This window comes from Alosa sapidissima, chromosome 5 (genome assembly GCF_018492685.1).
Source record: "Alosa sapidissima isolate fAloSap1 chromosome 5, fAloSap1.pri, whole genome shotgun sequence".
Classification (NCBI taxonomy): domain Eukaryota; kingdom Metazoa; phylum Chordata; class Actinopteri; order Clupeiformes; family Clupeidae; genus Alosa; species Alosa sapidissima.
The window spans coordinates 24,063,899-24,076,988 of record NC_055961.1 but is presented as its reverse complement, the minus strand read 5'-3'; the positions used below and the strand labels follow the sequence as shown (position 1 = coordinate 24,076,988).

Here is a 13,090-nt window from a genome sequence, read left to right as displayed (position 1 = left end):
TTCCAGATTTTGTTTTCTTTTGCAGAATGAGTTGCTGACAGAAAAGTGGCTTGAGCAATCGCTAAATTGGTCAACATTTTGGGGTTTGGATCAGCTTAGGGTAGAAACCCTGTAAACTCTCCCCACCTTGTAAACCAGGTGGAGGTATTCTTAAACAAACAGCGGGCCTAGACGCACTGAGAATGGCATGAAAAATGTGGTAAATTACGGGAGCTTTCGAAATAAATCTTGGCCTGCCCTGGAATGGCACTGGCCTTCCACCGAGGCATCGGGAGTTTAGTTTCAGCAAGCTCTTCCTCTATCTCTGCGGCAGCAAAGACGTGCAGCCCTTCATAATGAGAAGCTTAATCTCTCCCTCTGTTGTTTGGCAGAGATTAGCCTCCGTCTGCGTAAGTCAGAGAGGGGCCAAGAACGCTCCGTCTCAGGAAGCAGGACCACCCCGGCCTGCCTGCTCTCCCTGCGCCCCTCTCTCCCTCCGCGCACTGCTGTTGATCTTTAATATGCTCCGCTAAGACATCTCGCCTCCTCTGATCCATCCATCCACACGCTCCACCCCCCCCCCCCCCCCAAGTGTTTCTCTGACCATTGCCTTTTTTGGTAACAGCATGCAGCTGTCAAGGCTCTATGACAACCTTATAAGCCTGAGAAAACATAGTTATAAACACCATAGCGCCTTATTATTAACTGTACGGAAACTTTCATGAGAGCAATTTAGTGTATATTTCCGGGTGTGCTTGTTTTGTTTGGTGTGTAGGATAGAGATGGAGTGAGAGGTTACTTTTTCATGTTTATAAGGTTTATTCCTCTCAATTGAGGAGGTTCTTGTGTGAGATTCAATTCTTATACTGGTCTTGGGAACAACAACATTTTTTTTTTTTTTTTTGTAAGAGGCACAGGTTGACCTGATTTATTTTATTGTCACTGCATTGTGACACTGACAGACAGAAGAAAATATAGGCATGGTAAGTAAATTACTCTATACAATCATCATTAATTTAGCCACACAACAAACAAAGTTATGGTATAACTGATGTACAGTAATTTATTCTACCGCTTTTAAATGTAACTTGTGAAGGGGACGAGTGTGGGGGGGGGGGGTTGTAGAGAGAACAGTGACACTCCACTGCCATGTATTTTTCTCTCTTTTTCCCTTTGAATCAACAGCAACCATTGTTTGCCTCCCCTTAATGCCCTGGCCATATGTTGACTGGCAAGAAAGGTCTACGGGACATTTTACCTGAGCAGCTGGTTCATCAAGGCCCCCTGTGTGTGTGTGTGTGTGTGTGTGTGTGTGTGTGTGTGTGTGTATCTGTGTGTGTGTGTGTGTGTGTGTGTGTGACAGAGAGAGAGAGATAAGCTTTACAAACGCCATTGTCTCCCCCCATGCCTTCCCCAGTGAGTGCAAACAGACCGCGGAAACCACACAGGTGCTCTACGTTCTGCAGTCTCTGCCTGTGTGTTGACCAAAGCTTGACCTAAACGAAAGAAAGAGAACGAGAGAGACAGAGAGAGGCCAAGAGTGAATGCATAAATAAATAAATAAAGAGGAAGACCTACAGTACTGCCTGACCTTACCCGAAGGAAGATCCCGCTGTGATTGAGTCTGTTGTTTCCATCATTGCTGATGTTTGACAAATGATGGGGCCACTCTATTGATCTTGATTACAGGGTTCCCAACACAGAGGATGCAAACAGGGCATAAAGCCAGTGCTCTGGTCCATTTTTACACAAATGGTGTCCCTCAGGTCCACTTGGAAACTAACATAAAGAAAAACAAAGAATTAAATTCTAACGCAATTCCATTGTAGTGAAAAAAACACATTTAGAATTTAACTTTTTTCCCCAAGGAAATTGCGGAAACCTTGGGTTCATATAAACTTTGTACAATTACAAGGTTACAGCACTGCCTCCTTTTTATGCTCAGTAGAGTGTAAACAGTCTAAATAGATTTAGACAACGTGTTTCCTATTTATCTTTTTGTTTTGAGGAATCTCTTTCTGTAAGGACTGAAAATGAGAGTAGCGAGAAAGCCAATGACAAAAAACACCCAAGGTGCTGAGGTCAGAAACATGGACGTGGTACCTGAAATCTCCATAACAGCAACACAGTGAAGTTGCATATCAAAGCTGTAGACTCTTAAAGCTTTGGCATGCGCTGGCCTTTGAGCGGGTGAATGGGAGGTGGGTGCGGTGCTGTAGGCACTGGCATGTTCCAGTGCTGAGGGGGCGGACAGGAGCAGCCTGGGAAGTGATCCTCTCCAGGGTGACAGGCTGTTTTATCAAAGCCAAGCATGTGTTCCTCTGATGTGCTCGCCTCAGGCCTCTCTTACCAGCATCCCCCCCCCCTCATCCCCAACACCACCCAAAAATCCCCCAAAATGCCCTCCTCTGTTGATCCCTGCTGGCTCCCGTTCCTTTTGTTGCTGAAAGGGGGGTGGGGGGTGGGGGGGTATCTAGAGGTGGCCTCTTTATCAGAGGAGGCCTGAGGCGGGACTGTATCCTGGGGTGGACTTTGTGTGGGGTGGCCTGTCTCGTCCTGTCCCTCCACCAACCCCTCATGAGCCCCTGTGAGGCATCAGAGGAGCATCCATATGAGAGCAGATAGAGAATGTCATCATAAGAGGGGGTGGAGAGGAGGCCGGAGAGAAGGTTGGGGGTCAAAGTTGGATGAAAACTCCTGCTTCTGCTACTATTACCATCTCCATGGACCTTCACTTGTGTCAAGGGGGTAGATGCCACATTCACATTGAGCTACAAGACGTGGTCATGGATTTTTGTATAAAATGTTATGGGGGGACAATTCAAAAGGTATTCCCCTTTTTTCCCCCTTTTTCTGGCGTAGTCCTATGGCAAAAAGATGTGAACCCTATCCTACAGTCAAGACGGAGTCAGTGAGGCCCTCGTTCTTCTTTAAGGCATCTTTACTGCTCAGTCAGTGGAAACCTTTTAGGTGTCGCCTGAGGCAGAGATGGCTCCGGGAGTCCAGGAGAATTCTTAAAAGGTCCCTTTCTTTTAGCTGGGTGCTCTCTTTCTCTCTCTCACTCTCTCTTGCTCTCTCTCTCTCTCTGCCATGGCCCCAGGCTTATTCATTGGAGAGTTTCTGCTCTGGTCTATGTAAAAGCTCTTTGTGATAGTGTCTTGTGTTTGAGAGGTGCATTGCAAAGGCTTGCATACAGTGTAATTATTAGAATTGCTGGCTGTCTTCACGATCTTCACAATCTTCCTCAGTTCCCGGAGGTCAGGCTGGTCATGGCTGAGGACACCAGAGGGGGGGGGGTTAAGTGACCCAGGAGTGGCACAAGGTCAAACGCTTCACCTCAGATGCATGTCTGAGAAAGTGACCTCACCTCGCCAGGGTCAGGTTGGGCCATTCCGTTCAAATGGATGTTTTGAAAGGCCGGAGAAAAGCAGAAATGCCCCGGTAATTGGTCCGATAAGGGCTGGGGATGGGAGCAGTGGGAAACAGTGCAGTGATTGATGGAAAGGCCAGACCCTGCTATCAGGCTGTTGCCCCTTGTGGGGAGATAAACAGTGGTATGTCCCCTAACTTACCTTCTCCCTCTGGAGTGTTGGGGGTAGGGGTGCACAAAGAGTCAGATAAAAGAGAGGCTTTGATGGGGAACCAATGGAGAGAGAAAGAGAGAGAAAGAGAGACAGCGAGAGAGAGAGAGAGAGAGAGAGAAGGGGAGAGAGATAAAGAAAGAATTAAAAAGAGATGGAGAAGAAGAAGAAGAAGAAAGTGATTGATAAAGAACTGCCCAATGACACACATACAGTTTAAACAGGCTCAGTACGACGATCTCAAAAGTCAGAACAGAGTACTCCTGTTCTCCAGAATTCCCTGTCCCCTGTGTCCCAGCTGTCCCAGATGAGGGGACTTTCGCCGGACAGGTTAGGTCTGGGCCACATCTAGCAGTTCTCCTCTTGGTCCCTGGTGGAGGAGGGGGGGTTAGGTGCAGAGGAAGGGTAGGTGGGTGGGCCGATGTATTTCATGCATATTTTCTCTCAGCACTTCTTTTTCTTGTTCGCCACCCAGCAGTTTAAGTGCCGGTGTGACGCAGCAGTGCAGGCAGGCGGGCCGGCAGCCTGTCTGTCTCCTGCGAGCGCCGAGTTAATTGGAAGCACCACTGTGTGATACGACTCAGAACAAAGGGGCCTGCTGAAGTGCTGCTCAGCCACGTCAAACCGCACCCACAAAACGGCTCTGTGGCACGCAGACAGCCTGCCACTACAGCACGGCCCATCTGCGTGTGTGTGTGTGTGTGCGTGTGTGTGCTTGTATGTGTATGTGCATGCATGTGTGTATGTGTGTGTGTGTGAGGGGGATGCTGTATGGGTTTTAGAGTATCTGTGTGTGTGTGTGTGTGTGTGTGTGTGTGTGTGTGTGTGTGTGTGTATGTGTGTGTGTGTTTTTATGTGTATGTGTTTCCTCTGTCATTCAGTGGTCAGGAATTTATGCGGCCTTAAATAATCTTTTGGATTTCAACTGGCAGTGTCACTTAAATAATCGGAGAGAGAAATGTGGTTGTCTAACTAAGAGGAGAGAGAGAAAAAGACGACGGTAAAAAACCCTACCAGGGGAAAGGCCTGAATGATGAGAAGGACGAGACCCTCACCACAGCCTTGGTGATGTCCTCAGTGAGCTGGTATCAGTGGGCCGACCCCAACCAAGGCCAGAAATAAAACATGCACATTGTGTTTTTTATACTCTAGTGTTATCAGCCAATGTCATTTCCATGGAACAGGAGGTCAGGATGACGGCCAGAGCAAATGTCACTCTGACCAGGGCATCAGGAAAGACACACAGCACAGCAGTGGCCAGATATAATCATCTATCGAGATAAGTGGTGTTTGTGTGTGTGTGTGTGTGTGTGTGTGTGTGTGTGTGTGTGTATGCATGTGTGTGTGTATGCATGTGCATGTGCGTGTGTGCGCGCGTGTTTGTGTGTGTGTGTGTGTGTGTGTGTGTGTGTGTGTGTGTGTGTGCATGCATGTTTGTGTGTGTGTGTGTGTGTGTGTGTGTGTGTGTGTGTGTGTGGCTGAGTGGAGAGGGGAGGGGGGTTGTTGGTAGAGTAGATAATGGGAAAGACACATTTTTGTTTTCGGTAGTGAAATAAAATTCCCACAATGCCTTGTGAGCCCACAATGTTTTTGCCTTTCCAGCAGGCTATTGTCTGGTCTATTGTCTTTCCACCATGGTGTTAAGGGCTCTCTGTGTACCGCACTGGATACCACCACCATGAATCAGTAACCAACGCTCCCCAGCCGCAAGGGAAGCATATCATCTCACGGGTACTGGCACACTCATTGGCCGCACAACTCAGGGCCGTTTCCAGGTAGCGGCCAAGGACTGGATCGCTGTGGTTCTGGCAGAGGGGGATGACAGCTTAACTTGCTGTCGAGGCACTGTTTTGAAGTGTTTCATATTCTTTCTCTTTCTCTCTCTCTCTCTCTCTCTCTCTCTCTCTCTCTCTTCTTCTCTCACTTTCTCTCTTTGTCTTTCTCTCTCTGTGTTGAGGTTGTTGTGTAACTCTTGTAAACATTTTATTATGTCCATAGTGCAAGACAGCACTAAAATTTAACTTTCAACAATAAAACCGGTACAGTTTGACACATTAAAGTTTCCACACAAAAATATTGCTATTGAGATGCTTCAAAAACATTAAACGTATGTAAGAAAATTGAGACAGTTAATAGCTTGGAGAATTATGGGACAGTTACATTTTTAAACATTTAAAAACTGCTGTTTAAACAATCTGGCCCTGCTGTGGTCCAGGTCAGATGCAGGAAGATATTAGTTAGCATTCATCAGCATGACTGTGGTTCCAATCACAGAGGGGTGCTCTGGACTCATGGATTATGATTCATTTTCTTGTTAAAAACATAACAAATTACCCCTGCCCCAGTGTTGAATGACTGATTTTCATTGACTAGGAGGGCATAAAAGTTTTGGCACTGTTCACTCGAGAAAAGATGAATGAACTAGACCTCTGGGGTGCTTGTTGAAAGGTGTGTGTGTGTGTGTGTGCATGTGAGAGACAGAGAGAGAGAAAGAGAGGGAGAGAGAAGCACACAAAATATGAGTCCATCATTGCTGGTTGGCAAACTCAACAGCTTGTCCCCTGATTCATAGGCCTTAGCAGCCATTCACAATCCCAGTGTAGAACCCCACCACCACCATCACCCCCACCTTTCCATTCTGCCCAGGTCAGTCTCCCAGCCTCCCCTCCACCTCTGGAGGTGCCCCCAGCCCCTCTGCAGTAGAAAAATAAACTTGACCCACGCATCATGAAGGAAGATTGTTGACCCACTCCCCCACCACCACCTATACCCCTACTGGGTTTACTTCACAGTGACCACGTCTGTGCTGCATTCCACACACACACACACACACACACACACACACACACACACACACACACACACACACACACACACACACACACACACACACACACACATCCAATACACACACAAAGACACAGACTCATAGAAACAGAGAGAGAGAGAAAGAGAGAGAGAGAGAGAGAGTGCCCTGTTTACCCAGGTGGATTTGCTGAACCCCTTCTCTGGGAGTGGATTCCAATTCAATTTCCCATTGTCCCCCTGCCCCCCTCCTGGTCCCTGCTCAGCCCCTCTCTATCCCCGTGTCAGGCCAGCAGTGGGGTCCCTCTTCTTATCAGGTCAGGCAGCTCACCATTACAGGACAAGCCATTCTCACACTGGGCTTTGGATCTCTACAGACGCTAACAGCTGTGGAAGAGTCAACACAAAAACAAGCTTCCATACACACACATGCACACAAACAGAACACACATGCAAAAACAAAACACATGCATAGACAGGCTAACAGCTGTGGCTAATAGCATGCTTGGCTTATTGCCAAATGCAAAAATACAAATATATTGATGCATGCATGTCTGTGCATAAACCAAATGAAATTGGAAAAAGATGAGCAGTCCATTTTATAAGAAGATTTACTTAGTCCCCTGAAATCAATGAAGTATGATAACGTCTGTGAGCTTGCCGGGGTTTTGGAACATGATAGCTACCACTTCCTAAATCCTGGTCTTAGTGTGTTGGCTTTCCTGGACGTCTCCGTCTGGGGCTGGTTTGAAAGCAAGAGCCAGCTCCTGCTGTTCTCATAACTGTAGATTAGGGGTGAGAGCGAAAGTTCATGGAAAAGAGAGATAGTGTGGTGTGTGTGTGTGTGTGTGTGTGTGTGTGTGTGTGTGTGTGTGTGTGTGTGTGTGTGTGTGTGTGTGTGTGTGTGTGTGCGTGTGTGTGCGTGTGTCTGTGTGTCTGTGTGTGTCTGCATGTGTTTTTATGTGGTGAAAGACTGGCAAAGGGGTGATGGGTTTTATGTTTGTGTTGTGTTTGAAAAGGAGGGCACCGTAATAGGGAGTGAGTGAGAAAGGTAGATAAAGAGACAGTGTGACAGAGAGAACAAGAGAGAGAGAGAGAGAGAGAGAGAGAGAGAGAGAGGGAGGGTAAGAAGGGTGTGGCATGGTGAGACGAGTGCCCTGGCGCAGCCAAATGAGACCGAGGTGGCGATAAGCTGCCCAAATCCCATCAGACCCATCTGGGGAGCGACCCGTGTGGGTTTTCCCCCGCAGTGGAGACTCCGGCCACACCTTTCCGTCTGACCCGGCTCACATCAAGGAGAGGGACAGAGCCCCTCACCCCAACGTCCAGCAGAGACTCCTCGTCCATGGCCCGGTGGGAGAGCCCTTTCATCTGCAGCGCAGCGCTTTGCTCCATGCGGAGCACAAAAAAGATTAATCTGTCACTGACACCTCACCACAGAGCAGGGCCAGTTTCAATGTGGGAAAGGCTCTCATTTGAGTTCCTCGAATTCAGAACCCATTGTGTTGGAGTGCCACTATCACTGCATGGAGAAACCTGCCGAGTAGGCTATATATTATACTTCTGCAAAAATTTGATCAATAGCTCATCAATAAAGATCGATATAGATTAAATGCATTCAGCTAGTACAGAATTGATTTAGTTGTCAAAAAGACATTTTCTGATATCTGCAATATTTGCTGATACTGAACACTATGTTTGGAAATGGGTAAAATAAAATCAGGTCATTTTTTCTGTGTTTTTTTTTTTTTGACACACTTTTTCTGTGTTTCTTTTTGGACACACCTTGTGCCCCATGTGTTCAGTTCTTGAACTGTTACACATTCCATAGCAGCGTGACTTAATAATGCTGATCTTTCTTGCACACAACAAATGAGGGGAAATATCAGTTCATTAATATACTGATATAGCATGTAAGATGTTTTTGAGATAATGAATCACACTTAGAAAGCATACAAAGAACAGTACAGAATTCACTCTATGTTGTTATTTATATCTTGTGTTTCAGTACATTCACCATGCACCATTCAAAAGTGAAATATACCCTGACCAGTGATCAACCATTAAAGTCAGAGGAAAAAGTGCAGAGCAGCTTTGCCTTTTCTCCCTAAGATGTGAACATAATTCTAGATATACAGTAACAAGAGTTTATATCAACAACCTGACCAGTGGTAATAGCTTTACTGTGGTCTCCATATACAGGAAGGGCAGTCAGCATATGGTAAGATGTCCCAGTAGGTAGTGGTCAAACAACCACAATTTCAATATCAAAGCTGAGAAACTAGGAATCCAAATGACCTGAGCACAACCCCTTACCCTAACCTATCCTTGGAGGCCCAGCAATAAGAAAACATTTTCATGGTACAGCTATACAGCTATGACCTTCCAATAACCGTAGGATAATGAAGTACTTTTCAGGTAAGCTTAAATAAATCCTGGTATGTTGTAGACATGCCCAACAAATAAAGCACAACTCCAGTCTATTTCATCATCAGCTGATGTAAAAAATTACAGTTTAAATATGTAACATGGAATTGATCAGCCTCAAACCAGCAGCTGGAAAACAACAGGTCGAATTCGGAGGCATTTAACTGAGAGGGTGAAATTTAGAGTAGGCAACTGGGACATATCCCACTGGTCTGTGTCTCTCCAGAGGAGAATAAGGAGAAAACAGCCTCTCTCTCTCTCTCTCTCTCTCTCTCTCTCTCTCTCTCTGCATGTGTGTTAGTGAGGAGCAGAGGCCTTCAGAACAGCAGCAGCGGCCCCAACACATGGTCCCAATTTCACGGCCGAGGATGGAGGAGTTTGTGGGCGGATGCGGGGGCAGGAACAAGCATGCAATCTGAAGACATTAATACCTTGGTAATAGTCACATTCGCTTAAAAACCAGGAAGCGTTTTTTTACTCCTTGTTCTCTCTCTCTCTCTCTCTCCATATGTTTCTACCTCTCTCTCTCTTCCTACATCTGTCCTTCTCCCTCCCTCTCTTCCCCCCTTCTTCTCCCCTCCTCTTCTTCTCTCCTCCTCTCTCTCTCTCTCTGGGTGAGTGGCTGTGGCTCGTGAGGCCGGAGCTATACAAACAGGATATTGTGAAACGCGTGCAGGCGCTCTGTGAGTTGCTTCCTGTGAGCGCGCCCTCGGACCCTAATGAGGCCCGCTTACAGTAAAGTGGCCAAACATGCGCCTCTCACATGTGCTCTTGCTGCTGCAGCCACCACCACCACCAATCCGCCGCCAAGGCCAGGAAGCACTGCATTAGCTCTCTCCCTCTCTCTTTCTCTCCCTCTTTCTCTCTCTCTCTCTCACTCACTCTCTCTTTCTTTCTCTCTCTCTCCTCTCTCTTCCTTTCTCTCTCTCTCTCTATCTCTCTCTCTCTCTCACACACACACACACACACAGACATAGAAAAAGTGTTCTTCATGCATTACTCATAACAATAATGTTCAAATATGACAGGACATAAAACCCGAATGCACTTGATCTGTTGCCGTCAACATATTTTCTTCGTCTATTCGCATGTTTTCATCCCTCCTTGCTCACACACACTCCCCATCCCTCTCGCCCTCTTTTTCATTCTTCCTCGCGTTCTTTCCGGATGCCAGATTTGGAACCCACTATGACGGACAGCTTGCGTCGGAGAACAGCAGATCAGGCTGTAATTACAGGACAGGAATGCGTCCCCTTTTTCACTAATTATGCCACCGCAGCCTCCACTCTGTGTATTTACTCTGGAGTTTACAGGAGGTCATGTGACAGGATACTATAGTAAGATATAGAGGCATTTAAGGCCCACAGTGGTGAGTGGTGAAAATAGCAGCAGAGCTCGGGCCACGGCTCCCCTCCAGTCTCCACCGGAACACAGGGGCCATTTCGGGTTCCAAGCTGCTCATGTTAGAATTTCTACATACTGAAGGGAAGAATACTCAAACATGGAAGGACATTTTCGAGTCGAAAGTAAAGTTAAATACACTTAAAATTGGATTTATTATTATCTATATTTTGGTAATATTGTACATGTTTATAATGTTTAGATGCACTTTCTACATCACGCAGTACTCTTAATCATGACCATTGGAATTCTTTGGAAATTTTGTTTTAACTTAATGGCAAATATCATGATTGATCGAAATTCATTGATGTCTCTTTCACAGGAAGTATAGACCCTTTCAAGAGAGTTCCATTATCAGCATCATAGTTGGCCCCACAAGACTTCCTTTTTAACATTCCATATGTTATCTTAATGCAGAGGAAGTAGATTGGGGCCCAAATAGAATGTTCAAGCATTGTTTTTGTTTTTATTGTTGAAAAGGTCTATCCACCAAAGTGTTCCTCATGTCAGTCTTGTCATACTGAGTGAACCAATAGTGGACGGAATATAGATGGAATATATTTATTGGAGGAAAATGCTTCCATTTCAATGTCCCGCTTTTAGTTTTTGCATTTCTGCCCAGACCCAGCTGGGTGGGGAGGTGGCACAAGCCACAAAGGAGCGTCCAGCGTCTCCACAGGAGGGTAGTAGAGCATCCACTGGGGCCTCGACAGTCTCGTCTCGCAAGGCCACAAATTGGGACAGGATCCTGATCAGCACCATTAAATCACTTCAACTCTCTCTCTCTCTCTGGTTATACAAGTTAATTTTCACACTGCAGTGATGTTTTTTAATTTATTTATTTAAAAAAAAAAAAACAGATCAATATGAACAGCAGCCACTGGATGTCATAATATGTTCAATGTCTCTGGATCTGTGCTCCCACTTTGCTGCTTAACTGACCTGAAGTCTCATATGAAAGCCACAACTTGCCCGACTGGACTATTGCAATACACTACTCACAGGGGTAAGAAATACTGAACTAGGACCAAGAAGTTTGACTTTTTGCCTTTAAATGGCCTGGGTCCAACTATCCAATCTCCTGAGCCTTTGTACTATATAAAGGGCTTTCAGATTCTCTCTTGAGCTTCTACCGGTATTTAAATCATTGGGGCAACTTTCACTGTCATTTGTTGATTATAAATCATTTTCATTTTATTCCATCATTCCACTTCCATTATTTCAGATCTGTTGCCTGTGTGGAAATGTCGGTAACACTTTACATGACAGTATCGAAATAAGAGTGACATGACACTGTCATGAATGTGTCATAAACAAGTCATAACCGTTTATGACATAATGCTTCTGTTTTTTAAGTGACATTCATTTTTTGTCATAACAAGTTAGGGTTAGGAGGGCTAGGGTTAGAGTTAGAGTTAGGGCTCATGTGTCATAACAGTGTCATATGTTAATGTCACTGTAATGTCGATACTGTCAAGTAAAGTGTTACAGAAATGTCTAAAACCAAATTTGAACGCACTTTTATTCACTGCCCTCATTTGGATCTGTGCTTTTAGTCTGGGGTGGCTCTATAGTTTTTCACTATATTTAAATTTCTTATTTTTTCATTGTGTTTATTGTAATGCGGTTTTATTCCATCACATTAACGATTCTACCATAATGTTGAAGAATGTTCAACTATTTCTTTCACTATTTGTTTTAAGCACTTTGTTTTTAGTCTTCTAAATTAGTTATCTGATTAATAGTCCTTTTATAATAATGTCTGTTTTCATTTAGATTTTCCATCATTCTATTACTTGTTTGTCCCTTTAACCCTTATTTATTTTAGCTTTAGCCATCTGCTAAATGAATAAATGGGAACGTCAATGCAAACATCCTCCTGTGCGCTCTCACCTGCTTGGCTGTGTCCCTCCTGTGAGTGATGGGTGAAGTCCAGCGCTGCCATACGGAGGCAGAGAGGCCGGCCCGGCAGGGGGCTAATTAAAACAACCCGCCCTAACCTGGCCAAACAGATAAGGTGGAGGGGGATATTAGGGATGAGCATAGTGTGTGTGTGTGTGTGTGTGTGTGTGTGTGTGTGTGTGTGTGTGGAGGGTGGTATTCTGTGCCTGGATGTAGCTGCTCCATGGTGAGGCAGGCAAGGGGCTCGGTGGTGGTAGTGTGTGTGTGGCGGGGGGGGGGGGGGGGGGGGGGGGGGGGTAGTGTCGTTTTCCTCAGCAGGAGCGAGACCTGACATTTGGGGAACCCTGATAAGATCCTGCAGGGGAGTCCACCTCACACCTGTGCAGCAGGCAGGTAAACTGATGCCCCGCACCTTATTCTACATTTCTACACAGCAGAACAGGGAGGACAGGGGGAGAGGACAGGGGGAGATTGAAAAAAGGGAAAGATAAAGAAAGAAAAAAAGAAAGAAACAGAGGTCTTTTACTCTTATTTTGGAAAGCATTTTGACACTCTCAGAGAGCCTTCCTTCATAGCAACAAGACAAAAAGCTTTATCAATTTAGAATGTGTATTACTGAAGTTACAGCCAACAGAGCTATACTGAGGAATCCCCTACACACACACTAGCACAGCTTTTGTGCTGCCATCTGGCCACTCCAAATCCAGGCCTTCAAATGAGAGTTTGCTTAGGCCAGCTATTTGCTCCTCTCTTTTCTTTGCCTTGACCCGTCTCTCTCTCTCTCTGTCTCTCGCTCTCTCTTTCTCTCTCTCGCTCGCTCTCTCTCCCTCTGCCTCATGTCTTTGTATCCCACTTTCTCTCACACACAAGATAAGAATTGCTTTTGTACATAACTGCAGAACCAAATAAAAATATGCAACTGCACATATTGTTGAAAAGACCGTTACTTTAACCGTTACTTGTCTTGTTATCGAGATCGGGAAGTGAGGCCCAGA

The 13,090-nt window shown here is 45.6% G+C and overlaps 1 long non-coding RNA gene across 1 annotated transcript; it reads right to left on the bottom strand.

Annotated features, from left to right (window-relative positions):
• Positions 1-810: 810 nt before the first annotated feature.
• Positions 811-4,662, bottom strand: LOC121708976. Its single transcript, XR_006031808.1, has 3 exons — positions 4,575-4,662; positions 1,576-1,758; positions 811-1,475 (listed from the first exon to the last, which is right to left on the bottom strand). It is a non-coding gene; the product is annotated as an uncharacterized LOC121708976 (long non-coding RNA).
• Between the last annotated feature and the right edge of the window lie 8,428 nt (positions 4,663-13,090).